Genomic DNA, 15059 nt, shown 5'->3' on the forward strand with positions numbered 1-15059 from the left:
AAGTTCAATCCCCCAGTACCCATGTAAAGCAGGATGCACAAAAACATGCATCTGGAGTTTGTTTGCAGTGGCTAGAGGCCCTGGCATGCCCATCTTTCTCCCATCCAAGTAGTATCCAGGCCAGCTTCTGAGATCAGATAAGATTGGGTGCATTCAGGGTGGTATGATCATAGATTGTCCATCTTTCATTATCTCTCTCTCAAATAAATAAAAGATTTAAACAAAACTTAAGGAAGGAAGCGCTTATTTTGCTCACAGTTTCAGGGTGAAGTCTATCCTGTCAGGATGGGCCAAGGTGGGAGGAGCTTGAGGCAGCTGGTCACAGTCCACAGAGAGGAAGCAGAATGAGAGGGGGGGGGGAGAGGGAGAGAGGGAGGAATGCTGCTGCTCAGCTTTCTCCTTTTCATTCCGTCCACCTCCCCAGCCCATGGAATGGTGCTGTTCACATTAGAGGTTCTCCCACCTCAATCAACTTTATCTAGAAACTCCCTCACTGAAGGGCCCAGTGTCTCCCAGGTGATTCCACATCCAATCTAGTTGACAACAGAGACTGACGATAACATGTTTCAACGTATTAGGGTCAGGGACACCATCCAGCCCACAAGCACTTGTGTGGACTGAGAAGGAGAAATCTAGACCTGGTTTAAGGATGGCTCTGTGTGACCTGCTGGAGTAGAATGGGCCAGTGTGGCCTCTTGTAGCCCTGCAGAATCCCTAGGTGCAGCCCTGAGGGACAGTGGAGATGGCACAGCCATCTGAGTGTTAAGTAGCTGGCAGTCCGCATCAACAGTGAAGCTGGAGAACACGGAGACTCATTCTCGGGGCTTCCTGAAAGCAGCTAGCTCCCCCCAAGAAATGCCAACTAGTGAGGAAGTACTAAACAGCAGGAGGATGGCTAGAAACAGTGTTCCTGGTGTCATTAGAAAAAATGTGCATACAACTAAAAGCTTCCTGGGGGAGAAGATGCAAGGAAGGAGGGGACACTGAGGGACAATGACCTGTGAACTGGTTGGAGTACTGATCCTATCCCCACCCCCTTTTCTTTTTGGTTCTTTGGAGGTAGGGTCTCACTCTATCCCAGGCTGACCTGGAATTCACTCTGTAGTCTCAGGGTGGCCTCAAACTTACAGTGGTCCTCCCAAGTGCTAGGATTAAAGATATGCCCCCCCCCCCATGCCCAGCTGGCCCTACCCTTTTGACCTAAATCTTCTATTGGGATATTGGCAGAGGAAGGAGAGAGAAGAGCGTTGGCTAAGGATTGGCCTTGACCTCTTAGCTGGAACACTGAGCTGGGGACCAGTTCCAGACACTGCTTCGTGAAAGCTGCCTGAGCAGGAGACAGGGTGGATCCAGGTTTCCTGCGACCTGAGGCTGATTCAATTTTGGAAGCCCTATTTAAGAAAAAGAACATACATTTGTAAGCACAAAATTGCTGGCTCCATTAGTGCCCTAGAATGGCCGCCTCCAGTGGAACTGCCCAAAGGGACGAGGAAGCCCAGGAACAGAGCCGAGGAGCCCCGCGTGAGCGCCACTGAGCGCTGTGGGCCTGACTCATGCGGAGCCCAGGCTAGGGAATGTGGGATGGCACAGGGACTTTGGGAGGCTAGAGTCAGAAAGGCTGGGCCGGGAGCCCTGGTGGGGAGGCAGCCGGTGATTATAAGGAGGAAGCGTTGCTGGCAGGAACAGTTGAGTAAATTAGAGGGGAAGAAGGGCTGGTCCTGGCTGCCATGCAGGGCGCGATGAAAGACAAGGCAGGGCCAGTGCCCAATAATGGAGGCGCTCTGCTTCTACACTGAGGGGCAGAGTCGGGCGCAGGGAGAGGCCACAGCCCAGGGCTCTGGGCTGCAAGGATAGGATGGGAGGGAAGAATGGAATTCCACCAGAGGAGGGGAAAGAGGGGGACTTATGTACCAGGGCATTTGCGACTAGGAAGGGAAGGGAGCAAAAGGTGAGGAAGGAGAAAAAAAAAAAAAAAGTGAGAAAGACCAAGACTCAGGTCTGGTGGCTCGCGCTGTAATTCCAGCGCTCAGGGGACTGAGCCAGGCGGATTGCCATCAGTTCAAGGCCAGCATAGGCTGGAGACTTGAGACTGTCAGAACAACAAAGAGGAGAGGAAGGGGATGGGAGGGAGGAGAGGGGAGAGAAGAGAGATGAGGACAGAGGAAAAAGGAGGAAGGACATGAAGAGAGGAGGAGAGGGAGAAGGGCAGGATGGGAGACTGGGTATCCAGGCCCTGTCCTGGTGGCTTTCATTTGATGTTCCTCAGCTCTGGAAAGGCCTGACTTATCCCTGCTATGCTGAGGCTTATCAGGTATCTGGGGCCCAGCACAAAGCCAGCCCTCTTCTTGTCTAAAACACACATGTTTATACCATCCTCTCTCCGAAACCAGCTCACCGGCTGGTCCACTGAGCCAAGGAGAAATGGTGCTGGAGGAAGAGCGTTACCTAAGTTTCGGTGGCCCTGTCCCAGAGGGACTCCAGTCTGGCTGTGGTCTCTCTCGACCAGCATGCCCACTGTCTACCTGCCTCCAACCAAAGATCCTCCAGCCCCATGGAGGTCTGTTCTCCTACCACTGGTGGGAACCCTGGGCGGGAATACTGTGGGACAGATTAGCTGTAGGTTAGGAGGTTCAAAGGTGACAATGGTTGTGGTTCAAGGGCAGCAAGTAGTTGCCCCAGAGCAAATTTGGACCAGTGAATCCATGTCCTGAGCAGACAGAGTAACCTGGACACTGGAGGGGTGACTCAAACCCTTCATGTATAGGTGGGGAGACTGAGGCCCCAAGCGAGACCTGAGCCCAGCCCTCCATGGCAGCTTGCCCCAGTAGGCGTCTGAGGGCTCCATCCACCCCCTTGCCCAGCAGGCTTCTGGACCACAGGCAGCAGCCTTCCCATGGGAAGAAGACTTGACCAGCCTCCAGGCAAGAGGAGGGTAAAGCAGAGGCCTAGGGTAGGCGGGCTTGGGGCTGCAAAGCGAGGTCTCCCATGCAGGATGGCATCCAGGCTGCTGGAGGGCTCATCGAAAACGGTGCTTGCTTGGCTCGGTCCTCAGAGCAGCCGGCAGCCCACGCGCTCTGTCTTGGCCTCCCGTGACCTGCGGGTGCTGTGTTCACTTTCCAACTGGCACAAGAGGCAGCTGAGTTCCCAGGGGCCTGTCCCGAGCCCGAAAGAGAGCCTGGAGCAAAGAAGCCAGGTTTTCCCCGCCTGCCCACCTGCCTCACCTGCGTCCTGGGCCTTTTTTTTTTTTTTTTGATTTTTATTTATTCATTTATTTGAGAGAGACAGACAGAGAGAGAAAGACAGATAGAGGGAGAGAGAGAATGGGCGCGCCAGGGCTTCCAGCCTCTGCAAACAAACTCCAGACGCATGCGCCCCCTTGTGCATCTGGCTAACGTGGGACCTGGGGAACCGAGCCTCGAACTGGGGTCCTTAGGCTTCACAGGCAAGCGCTTAACCGCTAAGCCATCTCTCCAGCCCCGTCCTGGGCCTTTTATGACTGTGAAAGTAGCCCTGGCTCCCGAAAAAGCTGGAAATAAAAATCAGTAGGATAAAAAAGATGACATTGGCCAGGTGTGGTGGCTCATGCCATTAATCCCAGTATTTGGTAAGTTGAGGTAAAGGATCACAGTGAGTTCGGGGCGGCCTGAGACTACATAGTGAATTCCAGATCAGCCTGGGTTAGGGTGAGGTCTTACCTCGAAAAACCAAACAAAAAAGCAGGGCGGGAGGCAGAGGTGGGTGGATCACCAGGAGTTCGAGGCCTCACAATCACACAGGCCAGCAACCAGTGTAGATGGTTGGTGGTGGTTATCTTAGATTCCTTTGTAGCCAATGAATGTAACTAGAAAATCATCATCACTGGGGCTACACCACCTGCCGCCTTCTATCCTGGACCTTTCTTGTTCTTTCTTTTTAAAGTGATTATGATAGTCTCTGAAATCACATCAATAAATGTTCAAAAGAAAAATTGCTAATTCTTTTTTTTCTCCCATGATGCCTGGCACACACTAATTTCCCATTGCCAGGTAAACTATGAATTAAAATGTCCCTTCCCCTGCACCCTATACTTTCTTCCTATGAGCTGGCCAGTCTCTGTGCTGACTTAGGCCAAACAACTCAGACACAGGAGATTTAAAAGCACCAAAGCAGGCTGGAGAAGATGGCTTAGCATTTAAGGCATTTGCCTGCAAAGCCAAAGGACCCTGGTTCAATTCCCTAGGACCCACGTAAGCCACATGCACAAAGTGGCACATGTGTCTGGAGTTCATTTGCAGCAGCTAGAGGCCCTAATATGCTCATTCTCTCTGTTTCTCTTCTTTCTCTGTTTCCAAATAAAAAAATAAATTTTTACAAAATAAAAAATAAAACCAGTCAATCAGCCAAACAAACGAACAAACAAGCAAAAGTGAGGCAGGGAAACCAGCCATGTTCCTTACTTCTTCCTGCGAGCTAGAAATAGGACACGGTTGCTGGCGCTTGGGCACCATATTGGACGGGGAGGTGATGGCTGTCTTCTGAACATGGCTGGACAACAAATGAAGAAGGTCTTGGTCCCAGCATATTGTGTTACCACACTCCCAGCCCTGGATTGTTTACCTCTGGCCATTATTTTTATTTATTTATTTATTTTTGATTATGAGGCAGGGTCTTACCCTAGCTCAGGCTGACTTGGAATTCACTATGTAGTCTCAGGGTGGCCTTGAACTTACAGAGATCCTCCTACCTCTGCCTCCCAAGTGAATGGGCATTATTTCTTTTGGAATGTGTGATGTGTATGGTATGCATGTGGGTGCACATGCATATGTAGGTGCTTGTGCTCATGTGGATGCCAGAGGCCCTCCTCAGGTGCTGTCCACTTTATTTTTTGTTTTTTGTTTGAGATATAGGATCTCCCACTGAACCTAGAGCTCGCTGGGTTGTGTAGACAGTCTAGCCAGAGAGCTCCAGGGATCCTCTTGTTTCCTCCTCCCCAGAGCTGGGATTCCATGTGCATAGTGCCACCCCTGGCATTATAGGTGGGTGCTGGTGATCCAAACTCAGGGTCTCATATTTGCAAGGCACAAGCTTTAACCACTGAGCCATCTCCCCAGCCTTTCCTCCAGACTTCTTTATGTCAAAGACAGAAATTTTATATTGTTAAAAATGAAAAAAAAAAAAAGCAGTCTGGCAGGTCGTGGTGATATACACCTTTAATCCCAGCACTTGGGAGGCAGAGGTAGGAGGATCGCCATGAGTTTGAGGCCACCCTGAGACTACATAGTGAATTCCAGGTCAAAGTGAGACCCTACCTCAGAAAAACAAAACAAAATAAACAAACAAATGAAAAAACAGGTTGGAGAGATTGCTCAGTGTCAGTGGTTAAGGCATTTTCCTACAAAGCCTAATGACCCAGGCTTGATTCCTTAGGACCCACATAAGCCAGATGCACAAGATGGTGCATGTATCTGGAGTTTGTTTGCAGTGGCTGGAGGCCCTGGTGAGACCATTCTCTCTCTCTCAAATAAATAATAAAATATATCTTTAAAAAACAACACTACAGGGGTCATTTAAAGCCCTGGGCTCTCTTCATGAGACGTTGGTTCCCTGCTATTAAGGAAGGTTATAAACATCCATGGACTGTCTCCCACTTACCAGACATACTATATAACTTCCTTAATTAAATATAACATAATTTAGCTTAGTTTCATTTTCCTTCAAACCCTGAAGCATTAGTATCATTATCCCCATTCTACAGATGGAGAAACCAAGGCTCAGAGAGGCTAGGAACTTAGGTCACACAATGAAAAAGAGTCTGACTGCCCATTCCTGCTCTCCCTGCTTCCTCAGCTGCCTCAGTGCCCTGGTTTGTCAGTTTTGTCTTTTCTTTTTTGGGGAGGGGGGGAGTTTCAAGGTAGGGTCTCACTCTAGCTCAGGCTGACCTGGAATTCACTATGTAGTATCAGGGTGGTCTCAAACTCATGGTGATCCTTCTACCTCTGTGCTGGGATTAAAGGCTTGTGCCAGGCCAGGTGTGGTGTCCCACTCAGGAGGCAGAGGTAGGAGGATCACGGTGAGTTTGAGGCCACCTTGAGACTACATAATGAATCCCAGGTCAGCTTGGGCTACAGCGAGACCCTACCTTGAAAAACAAAAAAACAAACAAACAAACAACAACAACAAAAAAGCATGCTATCACTCTTGGCTTCAGTTTTGCCTTTTCTGAGGAAGTCGGGTCACTGAGGTGACTCTATCTTCTTGCTTCTCACCAACTACTCTTTTGAGATGAAACCCAGAACCTCAGCCATTCCTCAGGGGGTTGAAGGAAAACTTAAATCAGACTTTTGCTTTGTTTTTTGTTTTTTTATGGTAGAGTTTCTCTCTAGCCAAGGCTGATCTGGAATTCACTATGTAGTCTCAGGGTGGCCTCGAGCTCAGGACTAATCCTCCTACCTCTGCCTCCTGAGTGCTGGGATTAAAGGTGTGCACCACCATGGCAGGCTTTAAATCAGATTTGAACTTCAGTAACTTCTTTTCTTTCTCAAATTAAAAAAAAAAAAAAAAAGCCTATCGTCAGCTGTAATCAGTCCACTCATTACCCTTATTTTTTTTTATTTTTTATTTTTGGTTTTTCGAGGTAGGGTCTCACTCTGGCTCAGGCTGACCTGGAATTCACTACATAGTCTCGGAGTGGCCTCAAACTCCCAGCGATCCTCCTACCTCTGCCTCCTGAGTGCTGGGATTAAAGGCGTGTGCCACCACGCCCGGCTTCATTACCCCTATTATTGTGATCACCACTCCCGCCACTGTAATTGGCTTCTCCAGGGTTTGATGAAGAACTGTGTCTTCAAAGGTCTACCCTCAGCCAGTGTTACTTGGAGCAGAACCTGGCTTCAGTGGAGGACTTGGGAGCCTGGGTGGGGGGAGCTGCGGTGAGCAGAGGAGGAACCACTCCTGCAGCTTCTGGGGCAGCGCCACAGGACTAGCCTACCACAGTGCCACCGCCACCGCCACTGTGCACAGAGATCGTGTCTTGTCGGGACTGGCCTCTGCTTGTCACGTGGAGGCCTGGGCGCACTACAGCCTGACTGAAGCCTGGCTCCAGCTGGATACCGGCCGCTTTCCATGCTTTGAAAATCTCAGCTGGGGACCAACTAGTATAGGTGCTCGGGCTGGTTGTACAATGTGGTGTAAGAGGCTGGCCAAAGACTCTGAGGACTGGCATAGAGCCTTTACCTCCCCCCACCCCACCCAGCCCCATCATGGTTTGAGCAAGGAGCTTGAGCTTTCTGGGCCTCAGTTTCTCTATCTTCAAGTGGATGTCTGTTGTCATGAGTCTCAAGTTCACCTGTGGCTGCAGGTGGGCAGTGCCACATAAGGACCTCTCCACTCTGACCCTAGGGCCTCGGTTTCCCTGTCTTTAGCAGGCATTCTGGATCTGTACACACAAACATATGTCAGTCTCGCCGCCTCAAATGATTGTCGGCAGGCCTCTGTGAACAGCATGTGCCTCAGGTGTGCCAGCTCGTGGGTAGCAGAGGAAGGGGCACCCTGCTTGGGTCACCTCAGGTTGGAGTCATGACACTCTGCTCTCTGAGCCAGGTCTGAGGCTCCCCTGAGCCCCAGCTTTCCCTGCCTCAAATGCTACTGGCAATAATTCTGGTGCCCTCTCCACCGGGAGGCTTTCTTCTGGCCTCTTCTAATCAGCAATGAAGGGGCACCTTGTAAAATTCAGAGGAGCCATGACCTAGATGGTAAGTGGCTGGTGGGCAACTTAGCACCGTGCAATTTTTCTCATTTTTATTTTACCCTTGGTAATTTCATATATAGTGTGTTTTCATACTCACCCCCATTCCCTTCTCTTTTCCCCCTCGCCTTCCACCAAACCCCTTCTTCATCCCACTTAATCTCTTTCCGACTTCCAAGTCTTTTTATTTTTGTGACCCTGAGTTAAATTAGGGTCACCTGCACAAGCATGCGTGAGGGTTAGTTACCGGAATATGAGCAACTTACCCGTGACTACGCCTCTGGAGAACATGATGCCCCTCCCCCAATAACTTAACTACCAGGAACTCCTCTGGGGGCAGGATGGGGTCAGTTTCATGAGACCCTGCCATCCGAGTGTAATATTGATGGGCTGGGTCTTGTGCAAGAAACCACAGCTGGGCTGGAGAGATGGCTTAGCGGTTAAGCGCTTGCCTGTGAAGCCTAAGGACCCCGGTTCAAGGCTCGGTTCCCCAGGTCCCTCGTTAGCCAGATGCACAAGGGGGCGCACGCGTCTGGAGTTCGTTTGCAGAGGCTGGAAGCCCTGGCACACCCATTCTCTCTCCCCCCCTCTATCTGTCTTTCTCTCTGTGCCTGTCGCTGTCAAATAAATAAATAAATAAATAAATAAATAAATAAATAAATAAATAAATAAATATTAAAAAAAAAAAGAAACCACAGCTGCTGTGAGCACATGAGTGTAACAGCCTTGTTACGTCCAGAAGAGAGCATTCCACAGCCCTGTTTCCCATCCTGCTCTTACACTCTTTCTGTCCCCACTTCTGTGACACAGATGTCCTGTTTAGGGCTGGCCACACAACAGACACTTATGCTTAGCACTTTCACAAAGCTATGTATCTCTACATTAACATCTGCCCACTATCAAAAGAAACTTCTGGAGGCTTGAAAGATGGCTCAGTGAATACAGTGCTTGCTGTGCAAGCCTGAGTACCCAACTTCAGAACCCCAGACCTACATAAAAGCTGAAAGCTGTAGCAAGCTTCTGCAATCCCAGCATGCCACAGTGAGCTGGGAGGCAGTGACAGATGGAGAATGTCCACACCGCACCCCCCCCCCCCCCCGAACTCCAGCTAGCCTGTGAAGGCAGCAGAGAACAACAAGCAGGAAGAGGGCTGGAAGGTGAGGACCGACCCTCAGAAAGCTGTCCTCTCAGGTAAGATGGAGGCATGCTAGCCACTCACCAAGGCAGCATAGGGTGGGAAAAAAGAAGAAAAAGGAGGAGGAGGAGAAGGGGGGGTGGAGAAGACGACGAAACCAGCAACATACACTCTTCTACTGAAAAGGGAAGGGGTATAAGTTATTATCAACCACATCAGAGAAGCAGGAGAGACACAGATCTTCTAGAAAGGAGGAAGCTGGCCGAATCCCGCTGAGGTGCCAGCAGCCCTGGTTCTCACGCCTGCCTGCCTGCTCAGAGCTGCAAGAACAGAAACAAGGGGGAGGGATTTTCCACTCATATCAGCCTCCTTGCAACGTCAAGAATCTGAAGGGGAAGACAGCAGAAACCAGCTGAGCAGCTGCTGAAGGAGATACAAACGGGACAAGCTGAGCAGCTCTGGTACAACTCCAGGCACCCTGCGCAGCCTCCCATCCCCCAACCACCAGCGACATGGCAAACCACTGGAAAACTCATTCAGCTGCAGCCACAGGACACCCAGCACCAGATCCACATCCCAACAGACAGGGATAAAGTGGGCACTCAGTATTGGTGAGATTGGAAGCCATCCCAAAAGGTAATAGGTTCTTCTTACACAAAGGCAGGTACATAGACCTGCACTGGAAGCGCTAATCTCTTTCCATGTCAGGGCAGGTTGTGTGTTACATATTCTTGGTTGGCTTTACCATTCTCAATTAAGCTGTATTTTGGCATTGATTACTGTTGCCTTAGATGCTTCCTGATTTGTCTTTTCTTCCGTCATTATTGGGGCCAGAGTCCCAGGCTGACCTGGAACCCATTTCAAACCAGAAATCTCAACCTCCCAGTTGACAGGATTAAGGGTGTGGGGCAACACACACCCTTAGGGACTTTGACTATGTTAGAGGACCTGTTTGTTTTAATACCCACTCTTGCATAAATACTCTGCAGGCTTGGATTGAATGTCTATATTGCTCAGTTGAATTTTAGAATTTGCCAGTAAATTGCTCCACCTGGTCTACTAGAATACTTGAACAGCAGGCAAGCAACACCAAGGGTCACTTCTGCTGTCCCTCGGGGAGTGTAAGAACGTCACCTGGCACCTTCAACTCCTACCTGAAGATATAAAACTTGGATTTACGCTGCTAAGATTACTGCAGATAATTAGAAAACCCAAGCATCAAATGAATTCAGTATGCAAAAATCTCTACATTATACTATAAGAAACATAAAAATCAAGAAACTATAATCCCACCAAAAATTATAAATCCATTAGAAGTGACCTCCACTAAGACTGTTTTAGATGAAATACCTGAAAAAGATTTAAAAAATGATTATATCTATGCCCAAAGAAATTAAAGAAGAAATCAAAGGAATAAAAGAAGAAAACAGGTATTGCAGCTTGGTTTTTCTTGAAAATTGGCTGTCATTGAAGGAGCCACATGAGCAGGGTGTCCTCAGGGGTCAAGCTGTGAGCTGGGGCATTCAGAATGATCCAGCATTTGACATATCATCATAGGCTTTCCTACAATACAGACTCTAACAAAACTAGGCTGTCCTGAACCCCTGGTCATAGAATTATTTACCTGAACACCAGGAAGGTTGGGAAAGCACCAAAGTCAGCATGTGGTGTGTGCCCAGGCTGACTGCAAGGGGTTTGTGCTGTGAGACCTAAAGTCTTTATGAGATTGTCCAAAACAACAACAACAAAAAAAACATGTCAGTCGGGCCTATGGTGGTTCCATGTATGCTAAATGTGTCCATGACACGATCAGGCGAGCTTTCCTTATTGAGGAGCAGAAAATCATCATGAAGGTTGAAGACACAATCACAGAGTCAGAAAGCTAAGTAAATATGAAACTTTTTAAAATAAAAAAAGAAGAAGAAAACAAACTCCTGAAGGAATCCCAAGAGTACATAGGAAACCAACTTAATGAAATAAAAGAGCCAATATAAGACATGGGTAAGGAAATAGAAATAATGAAAAAATACCAATCAGAAATAATAGAAATGAAAAACAGAGTAAGTCAAATTGAAAACTTTGTAGAAACTCTCACCAGTAGAATATCTAAACCAAAAGACCAAGTGGAAGAACTAATACAGTCCAAGAAAGAGAAGGACAAACTAATAGAAAAGCATGAATGGGAATTTAAAGACATTCAGGGGCTGGAGAGATGGCTTAGATGTTAAGGCACTTGCCTGCAAAGCCAAAGGACCCAGGTTAAATTACCCAGTACCCACATAAAGCCAGATGCACAAAGTGGCGTATGCATCTGGAGTTTATTTGCTGTGGTTAGAGGCCCTGACACACCATTTTTTCTCTCTCTCTCAAATAAATAAAATTAAATTAAAAATTTTTAATATTGGGACACTATGAAGAGATCAAACATATGAATTCAGGCCATAGTAGAAGGAGAAGAATTTCACTCTAAAGGCATAGCAGATAATTTCAACAAAATCATAGAAGAAAACTTCCCCCAAGTAGGGAAAATGATGCCAATAGAGATACAGGAAGCCTACAGGATGCCAAACAGACAAAATCAGGAAAGAATCTCTTACCATCATGTTATAATTAAACTACAAAACACACAAACCAAAGAAAATATTTTAAAAGCAGTTAGAGAGAAAAATCACGTCACATATAAAGGCAAGCCCATCAGGATAACAGAAGATTATTCAACACAAACTTTAAAAGCCAGAGGGCTTGGAATGATGTATTCAAGTTCTGAAAGATAACAACTGCCAACCAAGATTACTTTATCCTACAAAGCTACCCATTCAAATAGATAGAGAAATAAGGATATTCCACAACAAAAGCAGGGTAAAGGAATATATGAACACTGAACCAGCTCTACAGAAAACACTTGGAAGGATCCTCCATGCTTAAGAGAAAGAAAAGCACACAAAAAGGAGAGAGGAAAAAATAAACAATACTCAAATAGTAGTTAATACAAGAGACAAAAGGTAAAACCAGAAGAACAATGGTAAGAATAAATATACACCTTTCAATAATAACTCTTTTTTAATTTTTATTTATTTATTTGAGAGTGACAGACAGAGAGAGAAAGAGGCAGAGAGGGAGAGAGAGAGGGAGAGAGAGAGAAGGAGAATGGGCATGACAGGGCTTCCAGCTACTGCAAATGAACTCCAGACACATGCACCCCCTTGTGTATCTGGCTAATGCGGGTCCTGGGGAACCAAGCCTCGAACCAGGGTCCTTAGGCTTCACAGGCAAGCGCTTAACTGCTAAGCCATCTCTCCAGCACAATAATAACTCTTTTTTAAAGTTTTTATTATTATTATTTTTTTGCTGAGGTTTTTTTTTTTGGCTTTTTCCACCCCTAGGCTGCTTTGTCGTGGTACCTACGCCACCATCTTCTTTTTTTTTTATTAGAGAGAGAATATTCATGCAAGCAATTCTAACCACTGCAGACAAATTCCAGACACATGTGCCATTTTGTGCATCTGGCTTACATGGGACCTGGAGAATCGAACTTGGATCCTTAGGCTTCACTGGAAAGTGCCTTAACCACTCTCCAGCCCTCAATAATAACTTTTTTTTATTTTTATATTTATTTATTTGAGAGTGACAGAGAGAGAGGGAGGAAGAGAGAGAGAGAGAGAGAATATGAATGGGTGCGCCAGGGCTTCCGGCCACTGCAAATGAACTCCAGATGCGTGCACCCCCTTGTGCATCTGGCCACATGGGTCCTGGGGAATCGAGCCTTGAACCGGGGTCCTTAGGCTTCCCAGGCAAGCGCTTAACTGCTAAGCCATCTCTCCAGCCCTCAATAATAACTCTTAATGTCAATGGTCTCAATGCTCCAACCAAAAGACACACGTTTGCAGACTGGGTTAACAAGCAGGATCCTTCTGTCTGTTGCCTCTAAGGAACTTACCTTTCCATAAAAGATAGACACTAATGCCAGCACTCTGAGGCAGAGGTAGGAGAATTGCCATGAGTTCAAGGCCACCCTAAGATTATATAATGAATTACAGGTCAGCCTGGGCTAGAGTGAGACCTTACCTCAAACAAAAAAAAAAGAAAGAAAAGAAAAGATGTACACTATCAGGGTGAAAGGATGGAAAACAGTATTTCAAGCAAATGGGCCTAGAAAACAAGCAGGTGTTGCCATCCTAATATCTGAAAGGATAGACTTCAAACCAATCAACATTAGTTAGGAAAGATAAGGAAGGTCACTTTATATTGATTAAAGGATACTCCAACAGGAACACATTACAATGCTAAACATATATGCACCTAACATGGGGGCTCCCAATTTCATCAAATAAATACTATCAGAACCAAGGTCACAGATAACACCAAACACAGTTGTAGTAGGAGACTTTAGCACCCCATTCTCATCAATTGACAGGTCATCCTGGAAAAAAAAAAAAAAAACCAGAGATATATCTGGATTAAATGATGTCATGGAACAAATGGACCTAATAGATATCTATAGAACATTTCATCTAAATGCTGAAGAATACACATTCTTTTCAGCAGCACATGGAACATTCTCTAAAATAGACCATATATTAGGACACAAAGCAAACCTTAACAAACACAAGAAATGAAATAATTTCTTATACTCTAATTTATTACAATGGGATTAAACTACAAATCAACAACAAGAAAAACTATAGAGCATATATAAAGTCATGGAAACTAAACAGTACACTACTAAATGATGAATGAGTCAATGAAGAAATCAAGAAGGAAATCAAAAAATCTATAGAATCAAATGTTGAGAACGAAACATACCAAAATTTTTGGCCCACAATGAAGGCAGTGCTAAGAGGGAAATTTAAAGCTTTAAGTGCCTGTATTATGAAATTACAAGCCAGGAATGGTGGCATATGCCTTTAATCCCAGCACTCAGGAAGCAGAGGTAAGAGGATTTTCATGAGTTCAAGGCCAACACGAGACTACAGAGTGAATTCCAGGTCAGGCCCTACCTTGAAAAACAGAAATTACAAAGGTTGCAAATAAACAACTTAATGCTTCACCTTAAGGCCTTGGAAAAGAACAAGGCAAACCAAAAATCAATAGATGGGAAGAAAGAATAAAGATTAAGGCAGAAATTAATGAGATAGGACCCACCCCCCAAAAAAGATAGAGAATCAGTGAAACAAAGAATTTGTTCTTTGAAAGAATAAACAAGATTGATAAACCCTTAGCAAACCTGGCCAAAAGAAAGACAGAAGAGACACAAATCAACAAAATTAGAGTTGAGAAAGGCACCATTACAACAGATATCAAAGAGATTCAGAAAATCATACTTTAAGAACATATAGTCTACTAAGTTAGAAAATCTGAAAGAAATGAATGAGTTCCTTGATATATATGACCTACCAAAATTAAATCAAGATGAGATAAACCACTTAAATAAACCTATAACAAGTATGGAAACACAGGAAGCTATTAAAAAAAAAGTCCAGGCCCAGATGGGTTCACCAGTGAATTTTATCAGACCTTAACAGAAGAACTAACACCAATGCTTCTCAAACTTTTCCACAAAATAGAAAAGGAAGAAATTCTACCAAACTCCTTCTACTAAGTCAGCATCACCCTGATACCAAAACCAGACAAAGACATTAAAAAAAAATACAGACCAATCTCCCTCATAAACACAGATGCAAAAATTCTTGACAAAATATTGGCAAATAGAAAACAAGAATATATTAAAAAGAAACTGTCCTCTGACCTCTACACATGTATGGTGGTATACACATGCTTACACACACATGAACACACATGATACATATATATATCATACACACACAAAAGAAGAGTTGTCTGTGAGGCTGGGGGCAGCTGCACAATGTCTTGTCAGCTCTGGTGACATCTATGAAGGAAAAACCACTGTCTCATGCAGGGTGGTTTTCAGGAGCTTACAACGTTCCTGTTCCTTCCCTTGGAACTGTCGTTGTCACCAGAGCAGAGCCCAGGGGTCTGGTATGGTTCTACAAAAGGGAGTGGGAGAGGATCTTGCTCTCCTGACCCCTGTGGGGCATCATTCTGGACCAAGCACCACAGGGCTTGTCCCTGAGACTCCTCATGACCTGACTCTGGTCCCTGCCTTGCACTGCCCTCCCCGTCCCCCCCCCCCCCCCAACACACACACACACTGTGGTGATACCTGGATGGTTCTGATGCCAG

General features: G+C 46.1%; 1 pseudogene; it reads left to right on the plus strand.

The window, feature by feature from the left end:
• The first annotated feature begins 10386 nt into the window (after positions 1-10386).
• LOC101614901 lies at positions 10387-10748 on the plus strand (annotated as a pseudogene).
• Positions 10749-15059: the final 4311 nt, after the last annotated feature.

The sequence above is a fragment of the Jaculus jaculus genome, chromosome 5 (assembly GCF_020740685.1).
Source record: "Jaculus jaculus isolate mJacJac1 chromosome 5, mJacJac1.mat.Y.cur, whole genome shotgun sequence".
NCBI lineage: Eukaryota > Metazoa > Chordata > Mammalia > Rodentia > Dipodidae > Jaculus > Jaculus jaculus.